The sequence below is a fragment of the Dasypus novemcinctus genome, chromosome 10, assembly GCF_030445035.2.
Source record: "Dasypus novemcinctus isolate mDasNov1 chromosome 10, mDasNov1.1.hap2, whole genome shotgun sequence".
Lineage (NCBI taxonomy): Eukaryota > Metazoa > Chordata > Mammalia > Cingulata > Dasypodidae > Dasypus > Dasypus novemcinctus.
Window position 1 is genome coordinate 90,027,734 of NC_080682.1, and position 15,809 is coordinate 90,043,542.

Sequence of the window (15,809 nt, forward strand, 5' to 3'; positions counted from 1 at the left end):
ATAGTAAAACTTAGAAGAGGAACTGTATAAGACATAGGAAAATGAATATTTAACTCGCAGAAGCACTGCAATGTAATAGGAATAATAAAATGGAATACCTACAATGAAATGGGAATCCAAATAAAGAAAAATATGTAGAAAGAATTAAAAGGCCAGAATGATGAAGAGAAAGGGAAAGAGAAAAGAAAGGACAAAAGAAAAATGTTAATAAAAGAAAGAAATAGAAAGGATGAGTTAGAAATATAAACCAGAAAAACTGAGGACTAAACAGAGAGGTGGGATGCAAGAATAACAACTGAAAGTGGAAGATAGAAAGATGAAGGAAGGAAAAGTGATAACCTTGAACAATTTATCTCTTTGTCCAGCTCTCTTCAGCTCGATACCCTGTAGCCTCCTTCTCTGTGGGTACCCAAAACAGCTCCCTTGGGCAGGATCTTGCCCTCATGTAGCTGTTTTTTGTGAGAGAGGTGATGAGTGTGCAAAAGTATGGAATGCTTCATGAATTTGTGTGTCATCATTGTGCACAGCCATGGTAATCTTCTCTGTATAATTTCAGTTTTAGTATATGTGCTGCCAAAGAAAGTGAAGTAAAAAAACACACGCTTAGACAAATAGTGGGTCAAGGAGGAAATTTCAAAAGAAATCTGCAACTACAATGAAACAAATGAAAAGGACTACACAACATATCAAAACCTGAGGAATTCAGCAAAAACTGTCCTGAATGGGAAATTCATAGCTGTATATGCATATATTAAAAGAGAAGAAAGAGCAAAAATTGATGACCTGACTGCACACTTGGAGGTATTAGAAAAAGAACAACCAACTAACTCCAAAGGAAGAAGAAAGAAGGAAATAACAAAGATTAAAGCAGAACTAAATGAAATGGAAGATAAGAAAGCACTAGAAAAAATAAAATCAAAAGCTGGTTCTTTGAGAAAATCAATAAAATGGACAAACCCTTAGCTAGACTAACAATGAAAATAGAGAAAGAAGATGCAAATACACAAATAAGAAATGAAGAAAGGCATATACCCACTGATGTCACAGAAATAAAGTGTATCATTTGAGGATACTTTGAAAAATTATAGGCCAACAAAAGAGCAATTTTGAGGAAATTGACAAATTCCTAGAAATGCACAAGCAACCTATGCTGATGAAAGAAGAAATTGATGAATTCAACAGGTAAATCACAAATAAAGAGAGAGAATCAGTCACAAAAAAACTTCCAACTAAGAAAAGCCCAGGATGGGATGACATCATAGGTAAATTCTACCAAATATTCTGGAAAGAACTAACACAAATAGAACTTAAACTCTTCCAAAAAATAGAATTAGCAGGAACATTGCCTAACTCGTTGTATGATGCCAACATTATGCTAATACCGAAGCCAAACAAAGATGCAAAGATGCCACAAGAAAGTACAACTATAAACCAATCTCTCCAATGAAACTAGATGCTAAAATACTCAACAAAATATTTGCTAATCTTATTCAACAACATCTCAAATTAATTGCACACCATGACCAAATGGGTTTCATCCCAGGTATGCAAGAATGGTTCAACATAAGAATATCAATCAATATAATAAACCATATAAACAGATCAAAAGAAAAAAATCACATGATCATCTCTATAAGTGCAGAAAAACATTTTATGAAATACAGCACCCTTTCCTGATTTAAAAAAAAAACTGCAAAAGATAAGGGTCAAGTCAGACCAGCAGAATATCTCAACCTCATGTAGGATCATGTGTTAAAAACTGCTTTTTGACCTTGAATAAAAGGGGGAAAGGCAAAGACAAATGAGTTTATATGGCTAAGAGTCTTCAAAAAAGAATCGGGAGGTCATCAGAGGGGTCACTCTTATGCATGCCTCAGCAGGACCCCAGAGGCAGGCAAAGTAGATAAAACCCCAGGTACAGGTTCTCCTGAGGACTATGGAGACACAAGTTTCTATAGTCATGGCAGATGGCTCTGGAGTTCAGTGCCATGTCAGTGGGTCTTAATTTAGAATTCGTGTTCCTGAATGTGATGGAGTTGGACTCAGATGTGACCTTTCTACAAATGTCTCTTCTGTCACTTTTACTGAACCTGTCATAGATGCAAGGGTTGGTGTATACACAGGAGCCTTGAATCTCTGGAGTGACAATGTGTCAGCTGGGCCCTGAGTATCAGCAGAGCTGCAACTCCTACTCTCTGGTTCATTGGACTTACCCAGGTCAGCTAACAGGGAGGTGAAGATCACCCACTACACCAAGGAACTGAGAGTGGATACAATTGCAAGCAGGAGAATTGCATCCAAAATCCTTGTGGAATCAAAGGCTCCTCTTGATATAGAGGTGGAGTGGACATAACCATCCCAGGGTCCACAGGATGAGGGATAAAATATGGATTAGAGTGGACTTACTGATATTCTACTATTGAACTAATGTGAATAGTAATGGAAGAAACTGTAGCATTGATGTGGAAAAAGTGGCCACGGTAGTTGCTGAGGGCAGGGAGAGGGAAGAAGAGATGTGATGTGGGGGCATTTTTAGGACTTGGAGTTGTCCTAAATGATATTGCAGGACAGATGCTAGACATTATAAATGCTGCCATTACCCACTGAATGGACTGGGGGAGAGTGTAAACTACAATGTAAACTATTATCCATGTGGTGATGCAGTGCTCCAAAATGTATTCACCAAATGCAATGAATGTGCCACAATGATGAAAGAGGTTGTTGATGTGGGAGGAGTGGGGTGGGGGGTGGGGTAGGAGTATATGGGAACCTCTTATATTTTTTAATGTAACACTTTTTGTAATCTGTGTATCTTCACAATATACAATAAAAAATGATGGGGGTGGGGAGTGGAGAGTGGGGTATATGGGAATATCTTATGTTTTTTTAATGTAACATTTTGTGTGATCTATTAACTTTAAAAAAGATAATTAAGAAATAAAATTAAAATTTAAAAAAAGAATACATGGGAACTTTCTGAACATGATAAAGGATATGTATGAAAAACCCATAGCCAACATCATATACAATGATCCAAAATGCTCTGGTCGGGAACAAAAGGATGCCCAATATCACCGCTCTTCTTTAATATTGTGTTAGAAGTACTTGCTCAAACACTGAGCTAAGAAAAAGATATAAAAGGTGTCCAAATTGGAAAGAAAGAAGTAAAAATTTCACTACTTGCAGACAACATGATCCTATACATAGAAAGCCCTGAAAAATCTACAACAAAGCTTCTAGAACTTATAAATGAGTTCAGTAAAGTCACAGGTTATAAGATCAATGTGCAAAAATCAGTAACATTTCTATACACCAATAATGTGCAATCCGAGGAGAATTCAAGGAAAGAATAACATTACAAACAATAGTAACTAAAAAATCAAATACCTAGGAATAAATTTAATTAAAGAAGTAAATGACTCATGCACAGTAAACTACACAACACTCTTAATGGAAATCAAAGAAGACTTAAATAAATGAAAGAATATTCCCTGTTCATAAATAGGAAGACTAAATATCATTAAGATGTCTATCCTACCCAAACTAATCTACACTTTAAATGCAATCACAATTAAAAAAAAAACAAAAAAACAATACAACATATTTTGCTGAATTGGAAAAACTAATGATGAAATTTATTTGGAAAGGCAGGAGGCCCCAAACAGCCAAAGACAGATTGAAAAAGAAAAGTGAAATTGGAAGAATCAAACTGCTTGGCTTTAAAACTTACTACAAAACTACAGTGGTCAAAACTCCATGGTATTTACACAAGGATAGACATATTGACCAATGGAACTGAATTGAGAGTTCTGATATAGATCCTTGTCTATACAGTCATCCAATATTTGACAAGGCCACCAAGCCCACTCAACTGGGAGAGAATGGCCTCATCAACAAATGGTGCTTGGAGAACTGGATATCCATATCCAAAAGAATGAGAGAGGAGCAACATCTCACACCTTATACAAAAATCAAGTCAGAGTGGAAGAAAGATCTAAATATAAGATCTAAGACCATAAAGACCTTGGAAGATAATGTAGGGAAGCATCTACAGGAACTTGTAGTAGTAAGTGGGTTCATGAACTTCACACTCAAAGCACAAGCAGCCAAAGGAAAAATAGATAGATGGGACCTACTCAAAATTAAAACCTTTTTCACCTCAAAGGAGTTTGTCAACAAAGTGAAAAGTCAGCCTACACAATGGGAGAAAATATTTGGTAAACATATATGTGATCGGAGCCTAATATCCAGCATATATAAAGAAATCCTATACCTTGAAAATAAAATGACAACCCATTTAAAAAATGGGCAAGTGATTTGAATAGACACTTGTCCAAAGAAGAAATACAAATGGCTAAAAAGCACATGAAAAAGTTGCTCAACATCACTAGCTATTAGGAAAATGCAAATCCAAATTACAGTGAGTTACCATTTTACACCCATTAGACTGGCGGCTATTAAAAAAAACGGAGGACTACAAGTGTTGGAGAGGACGCAGAGAAATGGGAACACTCTTCCACTGCTGATGGGGATGTAGAAAGGTCCAGCCATTGTGGTGGACAGTTTAACAGTCCCTCAAAGAACTAACTATAGATCTGCCATATAACCTAGCATTTCCTCTGCTGGATATATACCCAGAAGAATTGAAAACAAAGACATAAACAGATATATGCACATCAGTGTTCATAGTGGCATTACTCGCTATTGCCAAAAGTTGGAGTCAACCCAAATACCCATCAACTAATTGAAAAGATAAACAAAATGTGGTATATACATAAAATGGAATATTACTCAGCTGTAAAAAAGGAATACAGGACTAACACATGGGATAATATGAATGAATCTTAAGAACCTTCTGTTGAGTGAATCAATCCTGGTATTGAAGGACAAATATTACATGACCTCACTGATATGAATTAAGCAAATTGAGCCAATGCAGAGAGCTAGAGTCTGGGAGATAGGTTTATAGAAAATAGAGAGAAAAAGGTTGTGAGCCAAAGTCCATATGGGTGAAACCTATGATAAAATGGAAGTGAATAATTATACAGTGAAGGGATATGACAGCAATGTAGTGATACATTGGAATGGGCAGTGCAAGTTTGATGGGGGTAGGTCAGAAGGATGGGTTGGATGGTCCATGGAATTGGGTGTAGCAGGTGAACACTGGAGATTGGTAGTTACATGGTTGAAACAACAATGTGGAGAAAACTCTCTTGGCAATATGACAAGGAAGGGTTACTGGTTTAATGTGTTGGAGGGGGGCCGCATTTGGGACAGAGCGTCCCTGGAGCAGTCTTCTTGAGAATGTGTGAGTGATTATTTTGTCATAGTGTGTTGTATCAGTGGGTGCAGACCCCAAAATTGTGGGAAGGAGTTTGGTTTCCATCCTGGGGAGGTCTGATATGTTCTCAATCAGAAGGGAAGATGTCTCTTGAAAGCATGGGCAGTTCTTAATAGGGAAAGACAGACTAGTGTGTCAAGCCCTCAGCTTTGTTGCAAGTATCTATGAATCTTGTCCATCAAGGAGTGGAGGCTGGTGGTCAATGTGGGCCCTGAGGGGTGGGTAAGAGAGGAATAGAATAGATGGAAATGAGGTATTTAGAGGACAATGGAAGTGTCCTTCATGATCTCCCAATGATGGATACAGGACATGTTAAATTTTTTTGAAAGTTTTATAAAAGTGTATGGTGCAAAGTGTAAACCATGATGTGAACCACTGACCATGGTTGGTAGCTATGTATCAATATTTATATACCAGCTGTGGCAAGTATAACAACCACGTGTGAAAAAGTTACTGATAAAAGATGGGGGAAAGGACAGATATTGGTTCCTTTGAGGGCTAAAGAGACCCATGGGAGTTATGGTCATGGCCGATGGGGTTAACTACCAGGGCAGATGGCCCCTCTTTGGAAATGGTGTTTATGTGTGATGAATCTGGACTCAGATGGGATCTCCCTTCATAAGACTTTCATGCTAATGTGCTGGAGGTGCAGTTAATGTTGGGGTTTAAGATATATTTAGGGGATTTGAATCTCTGGACTGACAATGTGATAGCCAGATCCTGAGCCTCAACAGACTCCAGCACCTACAATCTGATTTATTGGACTTACCACACTCAGCTAAGATGGAGTTGAAGAAGGACAACCACCACACCATGGAGCCTAGAGTGATTACAACTGAAAATGGGAGGATTGCATCCAGCATCCAGGTGGAATCTGACCCTCCTCTTGACATAGAGGTGCAATGGACACAACCAATCCAATGTCCACATAGAAGAGGTGGCATTGGATTGGGAAAAGTGGACATAATGGACAAAGGGTGTGGGGAAAGGCAGGAAGAGATGAGAGGTGGAGGCGTCTTCGGGACGTGGAGCTGCCCTGGATGGTGCTTCAGAGGTAATCACCGGACGTTGTAAATCCTCACAGGGCCCACTTGATGGAATAGAGGAGAGTATGGGCCATGATGTGAACCAATGTATATGAGGTGCAGAGGTGCCCAGAGATGTACTTACCGAGTCCAGTGGATGTATCATGATGATGGGAACGAGTGTTGTTGGGGGGGGGGGGAGGGGGGGGGGTTGAATGGGACCTCACATATATATTTTTAATGTAATATTATTACAAAGTCAATAAAAAATAAAAAAATTATAAAAAAAAAAAAAAGATGGGGGAAAGGAGAGAGGATATTGAGTGTTTGCGAGTCACCTACATTCTGTATGTGATTTTTTTTTGCCTTTATTTTTTTAATGTTACATTCAAAAAATATGAGGTCCCCATACACCCCCCCACCCCTCTTACCCCACTCTTCCCCCCATAACAACAACCTCCTCCATCATCATGAGACATTCATTGCATTTGGTGAATACATCTCTGAGCACTGCTGCACCTCATGGTCAATGGTCTGCATCATAGCCCACACTCTCCCACAGTCCACCCAGTGGGCCATGGGAGGACATACAATGTCTGGTAACTGTCCCTGCAGCACCACCCAGGACAACTCCAAGTCCCAAAAATGCCCCCACATCACATCTGATGTATGTGATTTTATTGTGACCTAAAACTACTTTGAAGGCAAAATGAATAAAAGAGTAAGGCACTGGGGATGAAATGGAAGAAAATCCCACTGTACATACAGGTATTACAGTGATGAAAGGCAAAACATCAAAAAATTGTTTAAATATTTTTCATTATTTTTAATAATTTTTTACTTTAATTTCAGTTTTTCTAAATTATTATTATATTTCTTATGTTTAAACCTATCATTACTGTATTTTCCTAATAATTGTATTTGGCAATATTCTGGGCTTCATTTTTTAAGAAGTTTTGGATCACAGAAGGGTTACAACTATGGCAGTCACAGGTCATTGGTGTGGGGTATTAATGATGGAGGATATCTGGGAGGAAGTTCACCTGGGCCTACCTATAAGGTAAATAAATATGTTCAAGTGTTCATGGGGCATTGCCACAGTGAGTAGAGATTCACACAACTGAAAAAATATTGAATTCCCATCCTGAAGAGCTCTGCCACATTTTCTATTTGAACAGCAACAATCACCCAATACAGGGGCAATGACTAGTGTCCATTGGTGGGCCCTTGATATTTATGACAATTTTTATGAGCCTTTGTCCTTGAAGTTGAAATGTAGCTTAGTGTTGTAAGGTGCCTATGAGTTACTTCCTGAGAACCTCTCTGTTGCTCAAATGTGGCCTCCCTCTGAGCCAATCTCAGCATATAAGTGCATTATCTTCCCCCAGCATGGAACATGATTCCAAGGGATGAGCCTCTCTGGCACTAAGGGATTACCACCAAATGCCAATGAGCAATGCAACTGAAAAAAGACCTTGAATAAAAGGGGGGAAAAGAAAAGACAAATGAGTTTATATAGCTGTGAGACTTCAAAATGAGTCAGGAGGTCTTACCAGATGTAACGATTATGCATGTCACAGCAGGATCTCATAGACAGCCAAAGTAGATACTACCCCCAAATAGTGGGGCTCCTAGGGATCTGCAGACACCCAGGTTCTAAAGCCATGGAAGATAACTCTGGTGGTTGGTACCTCACCATTGAGTACTACTTTGGAATTTGTGCTCCCTGGTGTGACAGAGTTGGACTCAGATATGACTTCCCTAAATATGCCTCTTTTTTGAACCTACAGTTGATTCTAGAGTTGGTATGTCTATGTGCAAAAAACTTGAATCTCTGGGCTATTCATATGCTAGCTGGACCCTGAGCCTCAGCAAAGTTGCAACACCTACTCTCCAGCTTATTGGAATCACCCAGGACAACTAACAAGGAGGTGAGGATAGACAACCATCACACCAAGGAACCAAGAGAGTCTACAACTGCAAGCAAGAGAGTCCCATCTACCAGTCATATGGAACTTAATCCCCCTCTCATTTAGAGATGGAGTATGCATCACCATCCCCAAATCATCAGGATTGGAACATAAAATACGGAATAGAATGTACTTACTGGTATTCTACTATAGACTTATTGTGATTCTAGCAATGGAAGAAATTATATCTTTGATGTGGAGATAGTGGCCACTGGAGTTGTTAAAGTCAGGTAGAGGGACAAAGAAATGTAATATGGGGGTAATTTCAGGACTTGGAATTGTCCTAAGTGACAAAGCATTGACAGATATGGGTCATTATATATATGGTCATAACCTACAAAACTGAGTGGGAGAGAGTGGAAACTACAATGTAAACTATAATCCATGATTGGTGGCTGTTGGAGAAAAATGGTGCTCACTGGGACACAGAAACTGATATGACCACAGGCAGAGAAAGAATTTATTGAGAAGCTCTCCCAGCAGAGAGGGTCTGAAGAACAGACTTCAGCTCCCCACCAGCATGATGGGGGTCTGAAGAAAGACTTCAGCCCACTCCTGGAAAGGGGGGATTTGAATTTATACAGAACTTTCCTAGGTGGAGAAATGATAGTTGGTGGGAGGGGATTGAGCATCTGAGTGAAGGGCAGAGACCAATAGGAAGCCCTAGAGGTGAAATTTTTTCCTGATAATGACTAGAGGATAGTGGGTTAGGGAGTTATGGTTTCTCGGAATGCTGCAGGAGCAGATGTTTCTTTGAAACATCTAAAGAATTTATCTCCCTCTGATATGCAGGTACTAAAGGTCTCCATTTCCCTTTACTCCTATCTCTATGTGGTTTCTTTGTTTAACCTGTGAGGAAGTGTCATGCCCTTAGACATGTAAGCTTGTGGGGGATGGGGTTAGCCTTTCCCCAGGACATATCAGGGGAAACAGAGCTACAGCTTATTAATTATTGCAAGCCTCTAACTTTGGCAATGTTCCAAAATGTGTTCATGAATTGCAATGACTGTACCACACTAATGAAAGAAGTTGTTAATGTGGGAAGGGTGGGAGGTATGAGGAGTGGCATATATGGGAATCCCTTATATTTTTTTGTATAACATTTGATGTAACCTAAGTTTCTTTTTAAAATAAATAAAACATGAATTTTTAAAAAGTCCAGACAGATGAGAAGAGAAGGAAAGAAAAAAAAAAAAAAAAGAAAAAGAGAAAAAAAGAAGAAAAAATGAAGACAAAACAAGAAGCGATGAAATGGACGAAAAGCAACAGAAGTCAGAAGAGAAAAATGAAGGCTAGAAGAGAAATAAAGTGGTTGAAAAATAAGGAAAAGAAAGAAAGGAAACAAAGAAAGAGAAAACAATAAACAAGAAACAAAATAGGAAAAAAGAAACAACTCAAGATAAGAACAGCCTTCCCTCTCAGGTCCCTAGGGACCTTCTCAGGGTGCCGGTGCTCATCAATTAATCATCCTGCAACCTGCCCTCTGCGGTAGATGTATCCAGTTTTAATGAGTAAAATAAAGGAAAAAGAAAGGGGAAAAAATCCAAAAAAAAAAAAAAACCAGTAAAAATTCAGCTTATAAATTCCCTATCCTAAGTTGCTAGATGCATGCCTTATCTCTCCCTCAACCCCTTCTCTTAGCAGATATTAGAACTCAAACCAGTGCCTTATACATGCAAGACAGGAATTCCCCCACTGACAATAGCACCTCTATGGACTAAGTAGTCTTTGAAAGCTTATGAGGCTCTCCCTGCCCGTTTCAGTTAGGCAAGTTGGACTTCTAACAGTTTTCAGGGGCCAGGCTAGTTAGGTGCCTGTCTCTGCCCTCCCTGAGCAAGTTCTTTTCTCCCAGGGCAGCTGAGTGTGACAACTGGCCTGAGCAGACTCCTCCCTCCCCTCTTCCTGGGGTGACCTCATGCTGACTGGTATCCTACCCAAGATACAAAGGGGGCTCAGGTGGCCAAACCCACAGACAGGAAACCACTACTCTCCACCATTCTCCAGACCCCTCTTCCTCCCAGGGAATGCTCACTCTCACTCAGCTGGCTGGTGAGAACCAGGGGATCCATAGAGTTTATTTGCCTTAAGCTTGGGGCTTATCTGCCCACCTTTCCAGCCACAGGGGTGAGCAAGTCACTGTTTTCCCTTGGGCTCTTTATTTCTTGATCTAGCTCCCTCCAGAATGATGCCATGCAGCCTCCTGAGCTGTGCCTTCCCAAAACAGCTGACTCAGGTAGGATTTTGCCCCTTCTCTGCCATTTTTTGTGAAAGAGCAGAGCAGTGCCTATCTACCTCATGCCATTTTCCCAAACCTCTCCTACATTTGCTTTGAAGTGAGTTCCTTAATGAGAAACAATGCTAAATGGAATACCAGGACAGTGCTTAAGTCATTCTTTAGGTCTAAGGATGGTAGTTTTGGCTGAAGCTTCACATGCAGGAAAGGTAAATCCAAATGCAGAGTTAGTATCTACTTCATCAAGAACAAAGTTGCCCCTTCCATGATGAAAGCAGTCCAATGTAATCAATCAACATCAGGTAGTTGGATATGATCACCCTTGGAAATGGTGCCATATAGGAGAATCAGTGTTGGTCTCTGCAGCTTGCAAATTGAGCACTGGTGGTAGCAGGGTCTGTTTTAGTGAATTGAATCTCATATTACCAAGGCCATGCATAACCCCCATGCTTTCTACCATGGCAGTCTTTTTAATGAGCACATTGGGTAATGACAGGAATGGCTGGGGAAAGAGGCAGACTGATATTCACAGAATGGGTCATCCTGTCCATATGATTAGAAAAATCCTCCTCTGCTGGGGTTACCCTTGAGTTAGCATTCACACAGGATACAAATATCTTCACATTCTTTTCTCGTTCAGGGAATCCATATATATACCTATTCCCCAGAACTCTTTTTCACCAATTTCCCAATTACATTCCTTCCAAGTTCCTGACTATCTATCCTAACCATTGGCTACTGCTCATAAATATGTATGGACTCATATTTTAGACTTTTATCCTCCTATGCCAAATGAACAAACTAGGGCTGTTCAAAGTTTTTCCCACCATTGTCTTTCTGGGATGTCACAGAAAGGGGCTCTAGAGTTGTAGCTGTCTACTTTTGGATAATGGCTGCATATTGTGCAGAAGCATTTGGAGTCTAGGCCCTTCCTTAATCAACTAGTGATAGAGAACTTCTCAATGAGTCCATATGGCAGACTGGAGAGAAAAGGTAATGTAGCTGGAGTAGAGGTCATGGGCTTTTGGATCAGTTTCTTATGTACCCTGTGTGCCATCATGGTCTGCTGGAGCCCAATCTTGTATATATATATAATTTCCATTTGATGATGGAGTGCTGCTGTCTATGTCCAACTCTATGGGCTGGTAGGACAGACAACACCCAGTTTATGATGAACATCTAGGTCACAGGGCAACTAAGTGATCATGGTTAAGTGTTCAGTGTTTACTAAGGCCTAATAGCAATTCAAAAGTTGTTCCTCTAAAGAAGAGTAGTTATCTGCAGAGGATGGTAGGGCTTTACTTCAAAATGATAAGAGTCTGTACTACAAGTCACCTATAGTGGTCTTCCAAAGACAACAAATAGCATCTCTATCTTCCACTGACACATCAAGCACCATCAGTCTTTTGAATCATAAGGCCCATGTGGCAGAGTAGCTTGGATGGCAGCATGGACCTATTGCAGAGCCTTCTATACAATGTACGACGAGCAGCTTTTTGGATCATTTGATAAATGGGTTGGAGAAGTACACCCAAGTGATAAATATGTGACATCCAAATACCAAAAAGCTCCACTTGGTGTTGTGCCTCTTTTCTACAATAGGATAGCCCAGATGCAAAAATTCATTCTTTACTTTGAATAGAAGATCTCAACATGCCCCACACTTACTAGGTCCCTAGAAATTTCACTTAGAAGACCCTGACATTTTGTCAAATTTACTTTCTACCCTCTAACATGAAAATGTCTTACCAATATGTCTAGAATAGTTGTTATTTCCTGCTATCAAGGCCCAATAATAATCAATGTAATGGACCATTGTGATGTCTTGTGAAAGGGAAAGGCAATTATGGTCTTTGTGGATTAAATTATAACAAAAGACTGGAAAGTTGAGATACTACTGAGGTAGATGTATTACTTGCCTTCCAGATGAAAGCAAACTTCATCTGATGGTATTTACTAAGAGCCATGGAGAAAAAAATACGTTTTCCAGATCAATACATACCAGATACCTGAGGATGTGCTCATTTGTTCTAGCATTTAGACCACATCTGGAACAGCAACTGCAATTGGAGACACCACCTGATTTAGTTTATGAAAATCCACTGTCATTCTCCAAGATCCATCATTTTATGCACAGGCCTAATAGGCAGATTGAATGGAGGTATGGTGATTATCATCACCCCATATCTTTCAAGTCCTTTATGTGTCATTAACCTCTGCAATCCCTCCAGGAATGTGGTATTGTTTTTTTGTTTGTTTGTTATTTTCCTAGGTATAGGCATTCCTAGTGGACTCTTGGCCTCTAATGACTTCCATTTGGCTTTCCTATGATATTAACCTTCATATAATTAGGTCAGGTAACTGATGTGGGGATTCTGCCAGTTGCTGAGAACATTTATTCCATTTATGCACATCTATTCCATTTGTTCCTTTTATGGTTTGGGTATCATTGGACCCACTATGAGACAGATTTGAGCCAAAACTCCATGGATCACTTAATCTTCATAAGCACCTACTCTCACTGGTGGACCACAGTGACATTTTGGATTTCCAGAAATTAGTATCAGTTTTTGAGCCAGTGTTCTATATTCCTTGAAAAGTCTAATAATTTCCCTTTTCTCAATACACAGTCATTCTGCTAAACAGCCATAGATCTCTTTGGGGAAGGCTGGGTGAAAGAATAACAGTATGAGTTTTGGGGAAAAATTTTTTTTCTTCAAGAGGACCCAACCTCCTTTTCATTCACGACATTCTGCATGTATAAATTGGCCCAAGTCTGGTAATTGACTGAGGGGCCATGACTCTCTGTTTTGGTGATTCAATTAGAATTTTCCTCACTTGGACCTCTTCTTTTTATATAAATCAAGAAAGATATGGGTAGAGGGACACTATGATCATCTACCTACACCATGGGTCTTTGTGAGTCAGATTATTCATTCCAATGACACTGAGTTCTCTGTCCATTATGGTAACCTTGCCCACCTTATCTTTGGTGGTTATCTTTGGTAGCTTTGCTCATGCCATCCCACCATCTCATTATCCACATTGTATTTAGGGATCCCAGTTCAGTGATAACAACTTACACTGTCATTTCTGACCTACAGAGAAGATAGACCACAGAACTCTTCAGGGATCCTGGCACTCTTCTCACAAATTTATTTCTCTCAGTTGTAGTGAAAGGTATGTTCTCTGTACCTTACCAAGGTGGGCGAGTAGGTCTTACAGGAAAAATACTCATTAACATGACATTCTTCCTACCAAGACAGTTCTGACCTTTCAATTTGATTTAGTTTAGGCCATTTTTGGGTCCATGTTTCAGCCAACTAATCAAAAGTCTTTTAGAGCCCCTTATAACCCCTTAAGCTAATATTGAATCCAGAATCTCTGCATAATGAGTTCATATCAGTAAATTCAACCTGAACCAATTTTGTTTTCCTTCCATCATGATCCCACATCCTTAAGATCCATTCTTACACATATTCCCTAAATTTCTGTCTGTATAAATTGGAAAAATGATGTAATTATTTTGGTATATAGCACAACTCCTCATAGGTCACACCCTGTACATCCCCCTTTTGGGCATTCTGGGACTTGAGTGCAGTTATAGGTCTAGAAGCAAAGAGGAAGGTAGGAGTATGTCCTGAGCAGAATCAGCTTCTACCTCAGGGGAGCACATTTATGAGTTCATAGGTAGAAGGGCTACTCCTGTTGGCAAGGAACCTTAGCAGATTTTAAGACTTTGATGTTCCAGATTTATTGGGATCCTTCCATATGCCCTCATTCCATATTTTGGGTTCCCATTCTTTCACAATCAACAGCTTTACTTTAACAGAAGACACTTTGGGAGCTTGGGCATTTGATTTGCATTACAATTCAGCTGGTGAGAGGATGAGATTCTGCATTTGGTTTTCAGATATCTCAGCAATGAGGTTGAGTAAGATAAGCGTTTATTTAGGGAAATGTGGAAGATTCCTGGTCATTTATGCAGAGCTTGACCTGGGAATTTAAAGCCTTGAGTTTCTCCTTTCCTTTCCTTACTTTTTCAGCCAGTTAAGAAGCAACTATGCAATCCCATTATACTTCTTAGTTTGACGAAAATGAGCCTTGCTTCCTATACCTATTTTAATTAGGAGTATACAATGGCAATATTTGGGTATCTCTATTGCCACATAATGCCATGGACTACATATGTCCTCTTCAGTCTAGAAATAGAGTCTTATTGTCTTTAATCAGATTAGAGAACCAATTCCAAAAGTCCTGAACAAATTCTAAAAACTTATCCCTTATCATTATATTTTGTTCTTCTACAACCACTGAGAGTACCAAAATCTTTAGGTCAGAGTTCAAATACGGTGCAAAGAGAACCACCTGGAGATACATATTGAGAGATTTATTGCAAGGAACTGGCTTACATGATCGTGAGGGCTGGCAAAGTAAGTCGTGGAAACACAGGCTGGAATTTCTGGACACAAGCTGAGGCTGCTATTCACAGGCAGAATTTCTTTCTCCACAATGAAGTCACTTTCTTTTCTTAAGGACTTTCTGCATTTGGCCCATTCAGATTATCCAGCATAATATCCCATGAATCAATTGATTACGGATTTTAATAACATCTACAAAATACCTTATAGCAGCACCTAGATTAGTGTTTGATTGAAAGACTGGAAACTATAGTCTAGCAAGTTAATACTCATAAAACTGACCATTATTATTTTTCCAATATGAAGACTTTAGAAAATTCTCTTATCAAGGGCTTTTTGGAACGCTGAAGAAAATTCAAGGTAATTGTGTTACTCTTCCCTTTTATTATTGGAATAAACAGCAGTGAGAATTGAATATGAATATTTTGTATTTCTTTTCACTAAAAATGCTTAATATTTAAGATGCTCTTTTAATTTAAAACTTGTGACTTATATAACACCATGGAGAACAAAATCAGAATAATAATATTTTAATTGCACATTAATTTATGTATTAGCCTGCAAGTTCTGGGATATAAAGAAAGGCTTCCTATCTTGGCCCTCTACAGTCTTCAATAGAGTAGACAGAAGAATCCTTTTTATTAATATATCAGATTATACATATTCTTCACACAAAGTCCTTCAATTGTCCCCCATTTCACTTACAATAAAACCCAAATCCTTACAATGGCTCTATATGCTTACTCCAGTTGCTTCTCTGACTTATCACATTCCAGCTCACTCACTCTGTTCCATCTTCATCAGCCTTCTTGCTGCCCT

General features: G+C 39.2%; 1 non-coding gene across 1 annotated transcript; it reads right to left on the minus strand.

Annotated features, from left to right (window-relative positions):
- Positions 1-480: 480 nt before the first annotated feature.
- On the minus strand, positions 481-582 carry LOC111766186 (U6 spliceosomal RNA). The gene has a single exon (XR_002798296.1). It is a non-coding gene; the product is annotated as a U6 spliceosomal RNA (small nuclear RNA).
- Positions 583-15,809: the final 15,227 nt, after the last annotated feature.